Source organism: Trichechus manatus, unplaced genomic scaffold, assembly GCF_000243295.1.
Source record: "Trichechus manatus latirostris isolate Lorelei unplaced genomic scaffold, TriManLat1.0 scaffold00006, whole genome shotgun sequence".
In the NCBI taxonomy this organism is placed as follows: Eukaryota; Metazoa; Chordata; class Mammalia; order Sirenia; family Trichechidae; genus Trichechus; species Trichechus manatus.
The window spans coordinates 26,009,508-26,028,695 of record NW_004443942.1 but is presented as its reverse complement, the minus strand read 5'-3'; the positions used below and the strand labels follow the sequence as shown (position 1 = coordinate 26,028,695).

The window sequence follows — 19,188 nt, the reverse complement described above, 5'->3', positions numbered from 1 at the left end:
ACACTGAGTGAGACCAACCCTAGTGACATTACTGGGAAGCTGCAGGGAGGGCGCCCTCAGGGTGGGCACAGAAGGCCCCTGGCCAGTCTAGCTGAAGGCCTTTGGTGAAGTCATATCCCCTCCGAGTTTTTCAGGTGTAAAATGAGGACATTTGTCCCCAAACGGCTTCACAGGATTGTTGAGGAGATGAAATGAGATAATAGATAATAAACATGCTTTCAGAATTGTTAAACATTATTATAACTAACTCACCCATGCTCCCATTTACTAATGCAGACTTTCTATGGTACGTGGTGATTACTTAAAAAAAAAAAAAAGATACTATTAATTAAAAAATAAGGGGATTATTTAATGCTCTCCCTTAAACTGCCCAATTTACCTTCAGCATAAACCAGAAGAACCCACTGCCGTCGAGTCAGTTCTGACTCATAGTGACCCTATAGGGTTTCCAAGGCTATAAATCTTTACAAAAGCAGACTGCCGTATCTTTCTCCCACAGAGCCACTGGTGGTTTTGAACTGCCAACCTTTCGGTTAGCAGTCAATCACTTTAACCACTATACCACCAGGATTCCTTATACCTTCAGCATAGCTTTCATGATTACCTTTATATTTAAAAAAAAAAAAAGTATCATGGATGTGAAGTAGAGGCTTTGGAAGTACGGAGGCCTGGGTTACAATTTAGCCCTCATCTTTGAGCCATGTGACTTCGAGGATGCTAACCTCTCCAAGTCTCAATTTCTTCACTGGTTTAAAAAAAAGGCCAGGGGAAGGGGTGGGATAATATTGACTTCCTCTAACTAAGCCTGAGGGCTGTTTTGAAGAATAAATAATATAATGAGCTTGAAAGTGTCTAGGCTGGCACCTGGTACACATACCATCAATAAAAACTTGTTTCCTTTCCTATCTTTAAACATTAGTTGTCAGGGTGTTCCTCTAACACATCTTACTTCTTCCAGGACTCTTTCCTCAATTCAGAGCCCGAGGAAGGGTAAAGTAAGCTGGGAAAGACTCCCTTCTCTTCATCTCCAGCTCGAGGGGAAAATTGGAGGTCGGGGTGGGGGGGTGTGTGTGTGATCCTCAGTTGTGCTGTCGTTGTGTGCCATCGAGTCAATTCCAACTCACAGCACCCCTATAGGACAGAGTAGAACTGCCCCATAGGGTTTCCAAGGCTGTAATCTTTACAGGAGTAGATCACCAGGTCTCTTCTCTCACAGAGCCGCTGGTGGTTTCGAACCACCTACCTTTCGGTTAGCAGCCAAGTGCTTAACCATCGCACTTCCAGGGCTCCTTTCGGCCCTGCTAAAACCGAAAAACAAAACCTGTTGCCACTGAGTCCACTCTGACACACAGCGACCCTATAGGACAGTGTAGAACTGTCACATAGGGTTCCCAAGGAACGGCTGATGGATTTGAACTGCCAACCTTTTGGTTAGCAGCCATAGCTCTTAACCACCGTGCCATGAGGGCTCCTCAGCCCTGCTAGGTAGTAGTTAAAAGCAGATTTCTCAGCCTCATACTACTGACATTTGGGCGGGATAATTCTTTGTGGTGGGGGCTGTCTTGAGCATTGTTTAGGAGCAAGCCTGGCCTCTACTCAATAGATGCCAATAGCACCCCCCCACCAAATGTCCCCAGGGACAAAATCACCCCTTGTTGAGACCACTGGTTCAAAGCAAGGCCTGTGGCGTCAGACAAGTCAGGTTTTACTACTGCTGGTGTGGCAATTGTGGCCCTTTCTGAGCTGCTACTTCCTCTCCTGGGAAACAGGTATAGCATTAGAACTTACCACGTAGGCTTGCTGAAGGATTAAATGAGATAAGGGAGCAAAGGCCCTCAGCACAGGGCCTGGCACATGCCGAATAAGTGGAGGTTTAAGAAAATACTCTGAGTATCTGCGCCATCTTTGTCTATTTCCAGGTTATGTGTGTTCTGAGAATATAGTCTAAATTATTACGTCAGGCTATTAAAGACTGCACACACAAAAAAATCTGTAAATTGTATTTCCAACCCAAGGTGTGAAATGAAATGTAGATTCCCCAGGGGAGTTTCCACATATATTCTCTTAGCTCCCTTCCTATGTAGGAACAATCAGAGAGAACTGTATTTGACTCGACGCCCCCACTGACAGCCCAGACTTTCACATTCACCCAAAACATCATGCCTTCATGCAACAGTTTCTAAGGCTGATAGCTCCGGAGACAGAAGTCTGCTCTTTATTTGAAGAGGAGGAGCCGTGGTGTATTACCCAACAGACTAAACTACGGATGAGCAGCTCATGCCAGCCTTCTAGGCAGGACCTACTGGACTGCGGGCACAACTCCCTACATATGATGGGTCACCATGTCCCTACCAGGGCTTGGCCTATCTGAAACTCACTTTTGCAGGGAGAAGGTACTGTGCTGTGCCGAGTAGCCACAGCCTGAGTCCATGGCAGGAGAGATAGGTCACCTTCTGCTCCTTGTTTTTATAATGGGAAGTTTCAGATAAATGTTGTCAAGCAGACCCAGCAAACTCTCACAATGTCCTACATGGACCATGGACTATGGACTTGGATCACAGAGAGAACCCACCACCCACTGTACCAGCTCTCCCTCCAGGCCTTCATCAAAGGAACGATTTCTTTCCAGAGGAATGCCAGCCAGACCACCACCGGCTATCACCTGTGGGCTGGACAAATGGGGTGGGTGGGCAACAGAGCACATGGCCTGACCCTGAAGTTTAAAAGAACTTCACATTTTGACTACTGTTCAAGTGGTAACTTTGTGCATGGGAGACCATGAGGCCTGGCCAGAGAGACTGGGCTCCACTGAAACTGGGCTGAAAGAATGTATTCAAGTGTGCAAGGAGCTTTAAACTCAGCCTAGCACTGTTGAATTTCTGGGAGAGCAGCTCTTAAGAGCAAGGGCTCATGACTCAGATGGTGAGGGTTGAAATCTTGATTTTGCCACTTGGCTGGTTGTGTTAACGGAGGGGAAACATAGCCTCTCTAAAGCCTCAGTTTCCCCATATGACAAAAAATGGGGAAAATGGAGTTGATGTGAGGATTAAACAAGCATAATTATCTTGTAGATGGCAAACGCCCAGTATATGTTAGCTATCACTATAGGGTTTGCCCACAAGTCTCTCTCTGAACTGTGTTTGTTGGTTTGGGGACATTCCTGGAGTGCGGGTAGACTCCTCAGAGGCAGGATAGTATAGTGGTTGGAAGCCCCAGGCTCAAGTTAGATGGTAACCGTTCAAACCCTGGCTTTGCCAATTTACTTTTGAGGCAAGCAAGGACAAGTTATTTAACTTCTCTGGGTCTCAACTTCCTCATCTATAAAATGGGGATGATACAAAAAGCGTCGTTGAAAGACAAAATGAGATGATACCTGTAAATGCTTGGAATAGTGTTTAGCACATATTAACATACTTGATAAATGCTGACTCATTTTTATAATAATAATTATTATTAATAATAATATTTTATTATACCTCCAAGGAGGAAATTGAGGGCCAAGTTCCTCACATTTCAAGCAAAGCCTGTAACCTCTATCATCTACACAATATTCTCCAATTCCAGCTAGCTGGCACAGTCAAGCCTAGGACTGGGTTCCCTGCCTCCCCAGCCCCTATTCTGGGTGCTGCTGTGTGGATGCACCATTGCAGCTGAGCTATGAACAGAGCGCCTTGGCCCCTGCTCACAGAAGGTGTGCTATTCCCCTTTAGGCACCGTCCTTGCCCCAGGGACTGAAAGCCATCCCGTGGTAAGTGTTCTTCCTGTCACCAGACACACTGCGCCCCAGGTGGCCAGACCAGTGGGAGGGCATACCTCCGCAAACTCTGGGTTACCATCTGGCATTGCACTCCTACGCGCCACAGCTGGTTTACAGGTACAAAGGATAGAACTGGGAGAGCAGCATGTCTAAAATGGAGGCTCCCAGCAGAGTGTGCCCAGAGGGTTTCTTTATCCTACAGGATCCCTTAACACAGGGAATGGTCAATTACTGTAAAGGAATGGGGTCTGGGCTTTGGGCTATTGTTGTTGTTGTGTGCTGAGTCGGTTCCGACTCATGGCAACCCTATATGACCGGAGTAGAACTGCCCCATAGGGTTTCCTAGGCTGTAATCTTTATGGGAGCAGATCACCAGGTCTTTTCTCTCATGGAGTCGCTGGTGGGTTCAAACTGTGACCTTTCAGTTAGCAACTGAGCACTTAACAATTGCACCTCCAGGGCTAGTTGGGACAGAAAAGCAAAGGGAAGAAACACCACTGGGACTCAGGCAAGAAGCTGGAGGCATGCATTCCAGAACCCAGGAGGCTTTGCTCAGTCCCAGGACTCCTAACAAGGCCTAAAACTGGTGGACTGGGCCTCCTTCAACATACAGAGCACCTCCCAGCAGAGACAAGTGCAGCCCGCTTGGGTCTGCTCAGCTGGAGGGAGGTATTTCTTTCACTCAGCGGTAGGACTACTGAGACCCAGGACCAAATGCTTTAATAATAATAATAAAATACCTATGCTATGGAGCCCTGGTGGCACAGTGGTTAAGAGCTACAGCTGCTAACCCAAAGACTGGCAGTTCGAATCCACCAGCTGCTCCTTGGAAACCCTATGGGGAAGTTCTACTCTGACTAGAGGGTCGCTATGAGTCGGAATTGACTTGATGGCAATGGGTTTGGTTTTTTGGTTTATTATTAGTAGTAGGCTTACTGAACACTTAAAATGTGCTAGCTCTGTGCTGAAAAACCAGAACCAAACCTGTTGCCATCGAGTCAATTCCAACTGATAGCAACCCTATAGGACAGAGTAGAATTGCCCCATAGAGTTTCCAAGGAGCAGCTGGTGGATTTGAATTGCTGATCTTTTGCTTAGCAGCCGAGCTCTGAACCACTCCATCGGCAGAGTTCCAGCTAATGGTTTTAAATGCATTATCTCACTCAATACTCAAAAAAAAAAAGAAAAAAAAAACACTCTAGAAGGCAGGTACTATTAGGAAGTCATTTAACATATAGCCTATCTGAGGCTCAGAGGGGTTAGGTAACTTGTTCAAGATTATACAGCTTAGTAAGAATTGGAGCTAGAAAAGAAGTTTAACTGGGACAGTGACAGCCTAGTAACAAACACTAGGAACTTGGCCACTTTTTACTGAGAAGAAGGGCTGTTTTACTGGAGTAGAAAATTGCCCTGAACTCACCCTCACCCAGCTGCCAACTTTAGATTAGTAGCTGAGGGCAAACGATTTGCACCGCCAGGGACCTCAGGGACTCCCAGAGAATTGCAAGTCAGTGCGAAAGCCACAGTCGGCCTTCTTCCCTGCTCTTTATTCATTCAACCGTATCATCCCCAAACTGGCTTTCATGTGGATATTTTTGCTTCTCAGGCCAGAGGAGCAATTAGGCACTTTAAATAATTATTTTTGTGATGACAGCGATGTCCAGACCATTCTAAATCCTTAATCAAAGTTACCAGCAGGTGAATTCACAGCATTTGCCCTAATGATGTTGCAACCACTTACTGACTTCCTGTTTCAAAATGACTGTCATTTCAAAAGAACTATTCCCAAGTAGGAGAAAAGAAAATTCTGAAGGTAACTGAATGTAACGTAGACAATAACTGTTGTTTTTACAAATGAATCAAAATGTGAATCAAGCTTGGGGAATGTATTTGATCTTCTTGGGATTATATCACAGGTCATTGCAAACCTTCATACACAGACATTTCACGTTCCCAGGGGCAGCCTCTGAAGCATTATTCCTGGGCTTTCAAGTGTTTTCGTGACCGATGGTGCAGTACTGGGAAGCCAAGACTGGTATACTTTATGGAAAGTGACCCATTTGGAAATATACATATTATGCTGATCTTTATCATCCCTGGTGCCAGACCCAGACAAGTCGGCAGATACTGACAGCAACAGGCACCAAAGTTGATCAAAAGACAAGATTACCTTAGATAACACCGGGCCTTTATCAATCCCATTCAGATATGACAAACTAAGACCCATAGGGTAAGCTTTGAATCTTGAAGGTCACAGAGCCATTTGAAACCTCAGTAGATGCTGGGGCTCTCTCCTTTTACCAAAAATGTACATCTATGCATGGTTTTGCCTATGTTTTGTGGGTCCGGTGGCATAACAGCTAAGTGTCTGGCTACTAACTGAAAGACTGGCGGTTCGAATCCACATAGCAGCTCCGAGGGAGAAAGACCCGGCTATCTGCTCCTATAAAGATTATAGCCTAGAAAACCCTATGGGACAGTTGTACTCTTTCATATGGGGTCACTGTGAGTCAAAATCAACTAATAACAAAGCCCTCTAAAGACCATCCATTGTCCCCTAGAAGGTTCATGGACAACAAATTAGGGATCCCTGACCTACAAGTTCTTTAAAAACTCTCTCTTGCACTCACCCTGGATTGTAATTTAAAGGGAACTTAGTAGTGAAGTCAGGTTTGGGAGATGTAAGTTTACTCCAACCAAGGCGAGAAGGCCTGAAAGATTCCATTCTTGCTCTCTTACCTGGCATGGGTGTCACTTTGTGTCCCACAATGAGACCAGGTAGGGCCCCACTGTCCCTCTCTGTCAGCAGTGAAGTAGGAATCTTGCTATATCCTGGCAGGACCATTCAGTAAAGCATTCACCATTTTCCCTGCCACCCCTCAACCTCAGATTCTGTCATGCCCACCATGCCCCTTTCCCTATTCTAAAACCACATGATCATAAGGAATCATAGAGTAAGGAAGGTGTAGAAAAAAAAAAAAAAAAACAGGCCTTACTTCTTATGATAACCTTCTGTCCTTGTAAAGACACAGGTATGCTAGAATGCCCAGGATTACTCTTAGGATGCTTATTTTCCTACTTGGCTGAAGAGGCCACGCAAATTTTTCTGAAAGTTTGATCTATAGACCACCTGTATCGTCATCACCTGAGGAAGGGTTAAATCTGAAGGATCCCAGGGTCCTCCTTCAGACCTCTGAATCAAAATCTGCACATCTAAGAACCTCCCTGATGAATCTTTACACACCCTCACAATTGAGAATTCCTAGCCTACAGACTCACGTACTTGCCTCCCCTCAATTTCCCACCACAAGATGACTAACTCCAAGAGATACCAGCTTTGAGGGAAACATCCACTAAACCCAAGGAAATCCTCATAAAGTCTGAGACAAAACATTCAATCCAGAGAATTCAAGCTCCATCAGTAGAAAATCTATTACCACAGTATTCACCAACTTGAAATACAGCAGTCCCTAATGCTCAGTACCACCAAATTGTTAACTTGAACAGTGTAAGTCTCTGAAGGCCAAACAAGCAAAGCCTCTGAACACAGCATTTGCAAAGGGTCTCTAAGATGGTCACTTCCATTTAAAGAATTTCATGACTGGCTAAGTCACCCTTAGTCTTTCAAAAGATTACTCAACCCTGGATTTTAGGTTTCATACCCAAGAAAAGTGGTATGTTAGCCTTCAGAGGAGAGAAATTATCTCCCAGAAATACTGTTACAAATATTTATTCATCCCCTTAATTAGTATGTGTTTACCAAACGTCTACTAGACACTGGGTACTAAGCTATGTCCTAGGGACACAATAGTGAGCAAAACATAGACGCTGCCCTGCCCTCATGGACTATTCAGCAAGGACACGGCTTCCAAAACAATGGTAGCTCTTTCCAAAGTCATCTGAGCTCATTCCCTGCCTCCTGTTGGGAATGGAATGGAGCAAGAGGAGAGAAAGCCAGGCGACCTGCTCTGGCATTTTAGAATAACCAATCTTGAAAAAAATTTCAACTAAGTTTAAAAGCAGGACTGATCCTCTTCTCTCTGGCAACCTCATGCCCTTGCCTTCACAGAAAAACCCTTTACTATGACATCGAATTGGCAGACAGAATAATGTCCCTGAGTTTCACCAAGTAACCTCAGCCAAAACCGATCTCCACTCAGGGCAGAATAAAGCAGTTGGTTGTCTGGATGGCTGAATGTCTCTCTCGGAGACAATGGTGTGTTTATGTGTCAGAGGGTTAGGAGCAGGTTGTTAACATAAAACCCACCGTAAACAGAGCTGTTGATTCAGTTGCTGGCAGGGGCTTCTGTTATCTTCTGAATACCTCCCAGAGGGTATAAGCCCTACCTTTTCATTTGAGTTGGCAGCAGAGTTATTTTTTTGCACCTGTTGCTCTGCTCCGATAACAACAATGCAGTTAAGCACTGATTTGTTGGAAAATAAACAGAAAAAAGCAAAGAAAGGCATCTGCCCAAACAGCCTGAGCTGGTTTGACTGAGCATTCATGCCAATTTGTTTTTCCTAAAAAAACCAAAGAAAAACCTGCACTTTCAGTTTGGATGCGACCCTCCCACTCCTTCAGAATTAAGTGAGGTATTGAATCAGGCCAGTCGGAGCTGGCAGGGCCAGGAAGCAGAAGACACTGTACTTTTCCATTGGCTGGTTCTGTGAGGCCACTGAGGGGTGTCCAAGATCTGTAGGGTGACATGGCTGGCCTCCAGCCAGCCCTAGGTCAGATCATGAATCAGATTAACAAGGGCAGAGAAAAGGCTGCTGGGATACGATCAAACCCCAAACCACACTCCTCCAAATGGTTGACTTCCGAAAGTCAATAGAGTTGAGGGAGTAGGTGTGGTCTATGGGTTACCTTTTAAAGTGAAGACTCAGCAAGCCTGAATCTCAGTCTAGCCTCTCCCACTGACTTCCTACTGTCAGCCCTAGCCCAAGAGCATAATTCGAAAACACCGAGTCTCTGAACCATACCTTTCCCGTAGGGGAAATAAGGCTAGCTATACCTACCTCAAAGACAGGCTGTGTAGACTAACTCATGCCTTGCCAAGTGATCTGAAGTCCAGGTCCCACGTCAAAAAGGGCCTGAGATGTTCAAGGTATGATTTCTCATTAATCCAACCATCATCATGCTCTCGTTTCTCATTAGTTTGTAAATATCACATGCTGAGCTCAGGCCCAAAAGGGCCACAAAGAGCTAAACAGATCACTCAAAGGGAGATCACAACAACAGTAATTAAGTAATGCCATCATCACCCAGCCTTCAACACATACATCATATGAAACCTCTTTATATCTCTCCTTAACCTTTGGACCACTGGCTTAACAGGGAAGTCAGGAGACGAGGGAAAGGTCACAGAAACGTAGCTTCTCCAGGAGTGTTAAGAACAGGGTGTTCCGACAGAGAAGGGATATGGCTGGCTGAGCATTCCCAAGCATTCTTGTCATGAGCAGGGCAGGGAGTGGAGCACCTCGGAACCAAATTGGGCAGCCAGGAAAAGAAAAGATTCAACAACACCCTCAGTTGACTGAAAAATAAATAAGACCAACTGCGCAGGAATGCGGGAAGGATGGAGGGAGGGAAGAGATGGAGATTGGAGCCAGGGAGGGGTTGGGATGAACTAGAACAATGGATTTGACCATTTTGAGATTCAAAGGTCCCTCCCAGGAATAGACCAAGATGCTCAAGCCAAAAAAAAGATTAACAGCCACCAATTTGGAATCTCCCAGACTGTATGATTATGAAACAACAACAAAAAGTATAACAGTAATGATAAAAAAAAAACCAAACTCATTGACTTCGAGTGAATTCCAACTCCTGGCCACCCTATAGGACAGAGTAGAACTGCCCCATTGGGTTTCCAAGGAGCTAGTTAATATTTATTGCGCATTTGCAATGTGCTAGGCAATGAGCTAGGCTTTACATAAAGTATCTCAATTCCTCACCGTAACTCCAAACCTAGGCACAAATATTATCCCCATTGTACAGATGAAGAGGCACAAAGAGGTTAAGCAACTTACCCAAAGACACAGAGCTAGTAAGTGGACTGGATATATTATAGTAAGTGTATTGGGGAGGAGGAGCATAATTCTTTGTAACTTTGAAAATGGATCCTTGTTCTTCTAAAGAGAAGGAGCTGCCCCTTAGGATCTCATACTTTTAATTTGAAAGTTGGGATCCTTTTAAGTACAGCGTCCATAGTTTCTCCCCTAAATGAGAACACGAGGCATAAACATCCTGTATGTTCACAGTCATGTTCCCCTTTAGTGTACATCAGAAATCCTAATTCACGCAAACCCATCTGTCAGAACTTCAGTCCAGTTTCCTATTGAAAATGCCAAAGTGACTCAGGGGTTGGGCTTGGCTGCCTGAAGCCACTTCAGACTTATTAGCTATCATAAAAGAGCAGTAATAACAACAAGGAAAAAAAACTGCTGAAAAATTAAGGGACAATTGTGGCTCCTTTGGAGGAGCACCTGATTCTGAGCAGTCACACACCTGTTTGTGTTGTGACCATCACATAGACTAGAAAATACTATGGATGTGTCATCCGGGGAACCTGAATTCCATCATTCAGACAAATAAATCTAGAAGGTTCTCCCCCTCTCCCACCATCCCCATGGCCACCACCCTGTTTCAAACCTTGAAACAGTTTTTAAAAACTTAACCCTAAAACACATACAGAATCTCACAAGGCTTATTCCACTGGCAGCTTAAGAAGCAAATAACATCTGAATTTTCTCACAAATTAGAGGACCTCATCTTTAGAAGGAGCAGGGACTTCTCTGTGTGCAGATAATCATTAAATGACAGTAGGCAAGAAAGATGAATTCCTTTTTAGTGCCTGTCTACAAGAACAAGAGACACTGACGCACCTGGTCTTATTTTCCCTTCCAAAACAGCCCTTGCGCTGCTTCTCTTGGCTCATATTGGTCTATGTAGCAAACCTTCTGGAAAAAGAAAAATGAAAAACCCCATCAGCAAGACAAGCAACTCCCCACCAGAAAGGTTTTCCAAAGGGATCATATCCCCTTCGGTTGATTACTCTTGTTACTTCTCCGGTTACTTTGGAGGAAATATTTGGTGCTCAAACAAGATGATAATTATCACCAACTTGAAAACTACATTTTCCTCTTTGACAAGTCTTAACTTTACACCAGAGCTCAGCTAGATGAGCAAGATAAGAACGAGCAGGAGAGCTCTCCACACTGGCTGCCCAGCTTCCCAGCCTTGGGAGTGGTCATGCATTTGAAAAAATTCATCCAGAGGCAGGACCAACTACATAATTCGCAGGGCTTGGTACAAAGGGAAATACAGGGCCTCTTTAAGTGGTGGGCTACTAACTGAAAGGTTGGTGGCTCAAATCCACCCAGAGGTGCCTCGGAAGAAAGGTCTGGCAATCTAATTCTGAAATATCAAAGCCATTGAAAACTTTATGGGAGCACAGGTCTACTCTGACACACCTGGGGTCACCAAGAGTTGGAATGGATTCAACAGCAACTGGTTTGGATTTTTTTGGTTTGTTCAAAATGTATTAAGAATTTCAAGGCAGCAACAACAGTGCATTTACCAAGCATGGGGCTTTTCTAAGTGTGGCACCCTGGGCACTTGCACAGGTCATATGCCCATGAAGCCGGCCTGGAGAGTCAGTCTCAACTTTTGCCATCTCTTGTACTGATGCTCTATCACAATCAGGGAAGGGGTGAGTCCTTCCTGCCTTTGACTGCCCCACTATCTACCTCATGAGGTGTTAGGCAGACAAAACAAAATATCACACGGAACACTCCTATAACAGCACCTGGTCTACAAAAGGTGCTCAATAAATGTCAGCCAGCATTACCACAATAATAATAATAGTTATTATTATTAATATTATTATTGCTATGCCAAGATCCCTCAGCACCTCCAAGGATACCTGTAGGCAGGGATAGTTAGTAGGAGGAACACATTCCTCTGCTTTGGCAAAGATCATCTATCAGCTGATGCCATTCAGAAGTCATTTCATTTGCCGTGTGCAAGACAGTACTGCAAATCAGAAATTCTTAACCTTTTATTTGTACTATGGACCCCTTTTTCAGTCAGGTGAGGCCTATGGACCCGTTCTCAAAATGTTTTTAAATGTACAAAGTAAAATACGTAAGATCAGAAAGGATATTCATATTGAATACAATTAACAAAATACTTTTTAAAATAAATGTATGACACCCTCAACGAGATGGACCAACACAGTGGCTACAACAATGGGCTCAAACATAGCAACGATCATGAGGACGGTGCAGGACCGGGCAGTGTTTCCTTCTGTCGTACACAGGGTTGCTATGAGTCAGGAGTGACTCGACAGCACCTAACAACAACAACATCCTAATAATATACGTGCTTCTTTATTAACACATTAAATAAAAATATCTAAGACAGGTTTAATGATCTCCACGACATCAAAGTAGTGATGAATGTCAACTGTATTTTGAGAAATCTGCAGAGTATAATGTAATATGAAAATGTCTGTGATTTCTCTTGGTGATAAAGTCACAGTTAACAGCTAAAACTGTTGTGGTCTTTTGCTCACATTCATATTAGAAGGAAATGTTATATTTTAGTTAGAGGTTAGTGAAAATAAAGATGTAATTTTTTTTACATCCAAGTTCACAGATCCCTGAATTCTATCCATGGACACAAAGAGACCCTTGAACTCTAGGCTAGGAGCCCTTGTTGTTTTATTAACAGCAAGGACTCTTGTTCAACTCAAATAGCATTTAGAACCCACTTCCATGTGGCCAGAAACCTCATTTGTACAACTTACCAGGAGGCAGACCCCACAGGGTTAGGCGAAATAAGTAGGAATTCTTTTTAAAGCCCCTAGCGCTTGACTACTAGCAAAAAGGTTGGTGGTTCACACCTACCCAGAGGCCCCTTGGAAGACAGGCCTGGCAATCTGCTTCCAAAATGTCACAGCCTTGAAAACCACGTGGAGCAGTTCTACTCTATACACATGGGGTCATCCAGAGTCAGAATAGACTTGATGGCAACTAATAACAACAACAAAGGGTATCCAAGGGAATGCCTTCAGCAGCAGTGGTCAGTAGGCATCTGGAGACGCTATCAAGAATTTTAAGTGTTGGCGATGCTATATGAGCTGAAGTTAGTTATGTGAACTGCCTAAAAGGGGGTGAATGTCTTCTGGAGGGCCCTACATGACAGATATCAAGACACAGGGATAAGAGCATGCTGTGGGCCTGCCCCAGGTTTTCCTGGGGACCCCCACGGATTGTGGATTGCAACTAGCTCTAGACAGGCTCAATTTGGAGGTCTCCGCTAATGTGCTGGTTAAGTGCTACGGCAGCTCACCAAAAGGTTGGCTGTTTGAATCCACCAGGCGCTCCTTGGAAACCCTATGGGGCAGTTCCACTCTGTCCTATAGGGTCGCGATGAGTCAGAATTGACTCAACAGCAGCAGGTTTGGTTTTGGCATTAATATAGTTCATCCTGTCTCCCTGATGCCCACCTTCTCCAGAGAAAACCCTGTTATATTTCTTTCTCAAGGTCACAGTATGGAAAAACAGGAAAACAATAGTTCAGAATCATTCACTTCAATCCAATGAAGACTCACTAAAAACACCCAAGCTGAGGCTTTGTCTTCAACTCCTATTCCACAAATTAGTAATTATTCACTCCCTCACAAGCATTTGTCCGGGAACTTTCATATTCTTTGTCTAATTTAATCCTTACAACAGCCCTGTGAAGTAGTTGTTATTAACCCTATTTTCCAGATGAGGAAACCTAGAGTCTAGAGCTTACATAATGCACCCAAAGTCACTTGTCAGTAGTCACCATGAAGACAGCCCTCACCTTTCAGACCCACTCACCTCCTGGACTACAATATATCATCAGCCCTATTGAGGATTTTAAAAACATTCCTAAGAGGGATCCCAGAATAATCTCTACAGGCAGCCATATTCTCCAAATTCCATTGTCATGCACAAAAAGTAGAAGGTCCTAAGAAAGAGTCAACTGACTTTTGGAAGAAGTTTGCACCAGGCTAAGAAAGGGCTGTCAGGCTAACTAAAATTTCTAGCATTCAAAATTGGACCAATAAAGTCCTAGCCTTCAAGATTGTTTATTTTGTGTCTATGGTATAAAGTGAGGGGGAGGTGGTAGAATATGAAATTTTAAGTTCATGACAATTACAACAACATCAAATTGAATGGACATATAGACAAGGTTATACAAAAGTAAAACTAAGTTGTTATGTTAAAATAGTGGCACTAGGGTATGGTCTAGTATTCTAATATTCAAAACACTATAATGGGTATTTTACCTTTTTTATTTCTTGCTTTTTTCATCAGAAAACATGTTTTGAATGTACCTATGCTGGCCATATTTTAAATAATAGACAGGTACCTTAATAAAGAAGAAGATGCTTTTGAGAAAGAGAAAAAGGGAGGCTCTGAGCCCTAGGGGTGAGGGCCAGGGCGTGGGGGAAGATTGGAGGAGGAGAGATAATGTGAATCAAATGAGCAAAAACAAGGGGCCCAGCCCCATAAAACACACCCAAGAGGGAATGAGGTTAGGTGCTAGTGAAATCAGTTTTCAAAGGAGCTGTTTTACAGGGTGTCTCTTTTAAAACAAGGCCAATTAAAATCCTAGGAGCCTCTTTAAATGGGCCACCCTGCTTGACCTTGTTGTACGTTCCAGATGCTCCAGATACAGAGCTGAGGCTGTCTGGAGACACCTGGTTCCAGGTTGGGTTATCCAGTTACTGGACCAGCCATGGTCCCCTTAGGATGACCCACAGGAGCTTCCTCAAGGAACAGTGAATCCATCATGAGAAATCAGTCACATGAGCTCATCAGCACCAATCAAAGTGAATAGACTCTGAGTGCCTGAAAGTTCACACTTTTCAGCAGGCTGCTTTGGTGTTTTGTAGAAGACACCAGTGGGGTGTCCGCTCACATACACCAACTGCTCCCTGTGGTCATGAGACAGTCTGATTCATCCACTTCTACACTACCACTAGCTTTGTAACCATGACGTAAATTGATAAAGTCAAAATGTGGTCATAGAAGTCGATTTCAACATCCCTAATAAAGGCCTCCACCTGGCGATCTGCTTCCGAAAGGTCACAGCTTTGAAAACCCTATGGAGCAGTTCTACCCTGCACACGTGGGGTTGCCTTGAGTCAGAATGGACTCACAACTAACAACAATAAAGGCTCCAGGTGCTGGGTCTTAGTACCTCAACTAGTTACAGGGGCAGATTACCCAATAAGCAAGGTAAGTACAGGCTTACTTGTGCTTACTTACTAATCTATAGTGAATATAAGAAATGTTCACTACGGATTAGTAAGTAAGCACAAATAAGCCAATGCTTCACCTTGCTTACTGGGTAATCTGCCCCTGACTAGGTAGCCAAAACTCTATAAAGACCCCAAGGAAAGCCATTTAAAGGGTCCTACTGATAAGCGGCCCATGAGAATCTGCTTTCCTGTGTAATCCTTAGGAGTGCATCGCCCTCCTCAACCTCAGCTTTCACGGACCAGGCTAAACCTGCTGACCTCTGCACACAGCTGGCTCCCCCAGGCCATCAGAGCCACAGAACATGAGGGTTGAACGGGACCTTCTAGATCATCAGAGTTCAAACCCCTCTTTGTACAGATGAGGGAGCTAAAGCCCAGAGAGGTGCAGTATGTTGCTCTAGACCACACAGCTTTGCCAGGGCTAGAAAACCAGGTCCCCTGACTTCTAGCTGTAGCTGCAGACCCTGTGCATTGCTACCCACGGTGTTCCCAGCACTGTGCTCTGGCCACTCAAAAGCTTGAGTCTGAAATTCCCCAGGGAAGATTCTTAAATATCTTTTTTTTTTTTTCCTGCCTCTGAAGTGCAACTGAGTGTTTATCAAATCACTCTGAGGGGATCCATGGAAAGTTCTACTCCAGCATACCCTACATTAACACCATTTAGCTTGAAAATAAGTCTTATTCTACTATTCATTGTTATGGGAGCCATTCTCACCACCGCACTTTTTGTTTCCTGCACAGTTTAATAGTCTGGCCCTTTAAAACCCTGTCCGATTTAAACAAACCTAACAATGGTCACATATTTTTAATTAGAAAAGTAAAATGGCCTGTTCCTTGGAATATAGCATATTAAATAATTGTATTATTAAATCATATATTTTAATAAATTGTATTAAAAAATAGATAAGAAAACTTTAAATAAAATTAATTACCTATCTTCTCCTCCTCAGTTATGCAGCAACAGATGTAAGAGAACTGGGGTAAGATATGGCTACCTTCCTGCTTCTGCTTTAGATGATGGTTCCACCCGAGTTTCGGCTTTCCCAAGCTGCAAGCCACTGCGTTTCATTCAGTTACCTGGTAACAAAGCCAGGGGTCGAATGTGGGCCTCTAAACACCAAGCCTGTCTGCCGTGTAGTCAATGACTCCCGATCAGGCCCCACCCACAACAGAAATGACTGTCACCTCAAGACTACCAGGGAGTGATCTTAACAAGAGAACTGAGCTGAAATGGCAGCAAAATGGTGTTACCAAAAATCAGATTCGGACGTTATGTTTGGTTCCTCAGAACCGTGGCATTGCTTCTCCAGTGTATGAGCAGTTCCACCACGCATTCTTGGTATCCATCCCACCCCATCTCCCAGAGCTCTTTGAAAATCACATTTATTTAGAAGGACTTAGGAATGACTCTTTCTGGAGGAAGAAGAAAAGAGAATAACTTTTCAATGATTTGTATAAGCCTCTATGTGTTTGATGCTGTAACATTAACAAGGTTCTAACAACTGGGCTTTCAGAAAAGCAAGATTGTCTAATGAACACAACTCAGTGCTAAAATTCCCTAATTTGGGAAGTGGGTAATGAGGAGAGAATAAAATGTTGCAAGATTTCAGAAAGCGAAATTTGACTTTCCTAGAAGTGAACTTTGGACAAAAGCACCAACATTCTGACCAGAGACCTGATATGAGTTCCTTCCAGTTTCCAATTAGCTAATTTATTGCAGTTGAATAAGCATTTTAACCTCTAAGTTTCCATTCTGTCTCAGCCTCTTGAGGAATCAAAAAAGATATTGCTGAGGGAATATGGGTAAAGTTGGCAAGGTAATGGGAGCACTTTACGGTCCCTATAAACATGGACTCATGAATGCAAATGTAGGGTTTCTCATAGGTCCAGAAAGACTTAAGGTATTTCCATTTCTGGAAGCTCAGAATATATTTTAAAAATGAAAATATCAAGAGTATTTTTTTAATTTAACAAATAGATACTTTTAACAGAAAATAACATATACAACTGAATTTGAGACCTTTTGTAAATATGAGGCCTAGATCAAATGCATTATCCTACCCAAGACCACCCTTAAGAGGTCCCGAGTAATGACACCATTTTGAACAGCAACAGAAGAGAACTTACAGCCCAGCTTCTCCCTTGAGGTTACTTTTTTTTAAAATGCCTCCATAAAATATCTTGGAAACATGGAGAAGGATCTTCTCCCTTATATTTACTATTTTTCAGATGTGATTATGGACTTCCAAATGACCCTCATTTCATTGTTTTAAAAATCTATCCTCATGAGCCATTAGTGATTATGGTGTGGAAATGACAATGGTGCTACATGACTCGAGGTTATAAGAAGATGGGATTGATGAGCTCTCTCATAGTGCCAGAATTCTAGGTCTCAAAAAGAGGACAAATTGAGCCTTCTACAAACTCAAAGTGCAGCTATTAAAGCCAGTCTTAAAAATCTCCGAAGAGCCTTTTCTAATAGCATCTCTTATCCATGAAGTTCTTCCTACTAACATGCCTTCATCTCTCCTGTCAGAAACTGACTCTTTCCTTGACCTCAGTGGAATTAGCACACGGTCACTCATGATCCCGGACTTGCCCCTGCACACATTGAAAAGTTCTGTCTGAACACTCATCCTCACAACCATGCCTACAGAACCAATTCCTGAATTAGACTTTCCATCTCAAAGAATCAAACACTCACTCTGTCCCTGTTGCTGAAGTCAGTGCAGATAACCAGCAAGGACATCTATGAACTTGAACTCACAGAATCTTCCATTTCATCTTAAAAAGACACATGGTCCCACAATCCTGGGTGTATGCTAAGTCTTAGCTAACTAAGATGGATGATGAAAAAATCACTTTTCCACCGTTATGCTGTTATTTACCAACAAGATTATTTCCCCACTGTTCCCAGTTCTATCCATACTGGGGCCAACACTTCTCCGTGGTGTCCAAACCAAATCAAAAGAGTCCCTGTCTTAGAAGGCATTTGTTGCTGCTGAGCCACGTCTGCTTGTCTGGTCATAGTATTCCAGTATGGGACAAACAAAGGGTTAATTTGTCCTCTTGGGATGTGGTGAAGCCCTTTGCCAAAACTGATTTCTTTTCTAGACAGTCTTTTAGGTGTGCAGCTTTCCCCAGTGCACCTACCTACCTTGGCTGCCTAGTCACTGTTTCCAGTGTGGATAAGTACGCCCCTGCCCATTTCCAGTCATTTGCCAACACCAAATCATACTGAAGATGAACTTGCCTTTCCCTACAACTCATGAGTCAGAAAAATTACCAACAGAAGACATCTCTAGAAAGTGTGACCATGTGCTCTGAGACCCACAGTTATTTAGCCAACTAGTTCCTCACTGAGTTGTATCAGAGTCACCTTTCTCTACCTGTCTGTTTCGGAAGAATTCAATCTGGGGAAATGGCTGTGCCACACAGCTAGAGGGAAAGCAGGTGGCTTTTTAAATTCACAGTAATTGAGAGTTCAGACTTGATGCAGGGGATTGATAGATAACATCCAAAATAGCCCAGGTGCCCTCCAAAATAAAACTCTAATAAGAAGCTGTGAGGTAACCACAGGTAAGGCGAGCTTCACTTCCTGCCATAGCAGACTCCAGCTGCCACGGGAAGTCTGTTTTAGTTTCATCTGTCTGATTCGGTAAGCTTCTCTTTCCATTCAGGTGTCTTAATTCAAGGTTCAAAAGAAGGTTTAAAAATAAGAACTTACCTCATTTACCTAAGGATTCTGGGTGGGAAATCCAATAGCTGAGGCTAATGGAAGGGAGACAGCAGGCAGCAAACACGCCAGCTCCTACGGATATGGGAAACCACGGGTGTTATCACACCTAAGCCCTCACCAGAGTGAAGATAAATGCATATGACAATAATTTTAAATCATTTTGTAGGATGTTAAGCAATAAGCCACCGACCGGGAATTCCCTAAGTCACTTCCCCCTTCTCTGATTGGCTGCTGGGCCCTTTAAAAAAATAAAATAAAGGATTGCAAGCATTGGCTCATTTGCATTTGGCCATCTCACACGTTAGTGTTCAAACAAAACAGGTCTAACCAGGTTATGCCTGTGTCTCAAGAACAGAGAGACAACCTGTTAATGGATGAGGAATTGATTT

General features: G+C 43.5%; 1 protein-coding gene across 5 annotated transcripts in view; it reads right to left on the bottom strand.

Moving 5' to 3' along the window:
• EHF (ETS homologous factor) overlaps positions 1-18,923 on the bottom strand; it is a 47,910-nt gene extending 28,987 nt beyond the window's left edge. For 2 of the 5 annotated variants that reach the window (XM_023738271.1, XM_023738280.1), the window contains exons 1-2: positions 18,788-18,923; positions 10,643-10,717 (exon numbers count right to left, since the gene is read on the bottom strand). The gene's annotated coding sequence lies outside the window, so the exon portion shown is untranslated. Of the gene's footprint in view, positions 1-10,642; positions 10,718-15,992; positions 16,138-18,787 lie in introns of all 5 variants that reach the window. The other 3 variants (XM_023738277.1, XM_023738273.1, XM_004369786.2) reach the window with 3 other exon arrangements.
• Between the last annotated feature and the right edge of the window lie 265 nt (positions 18,924-19,188).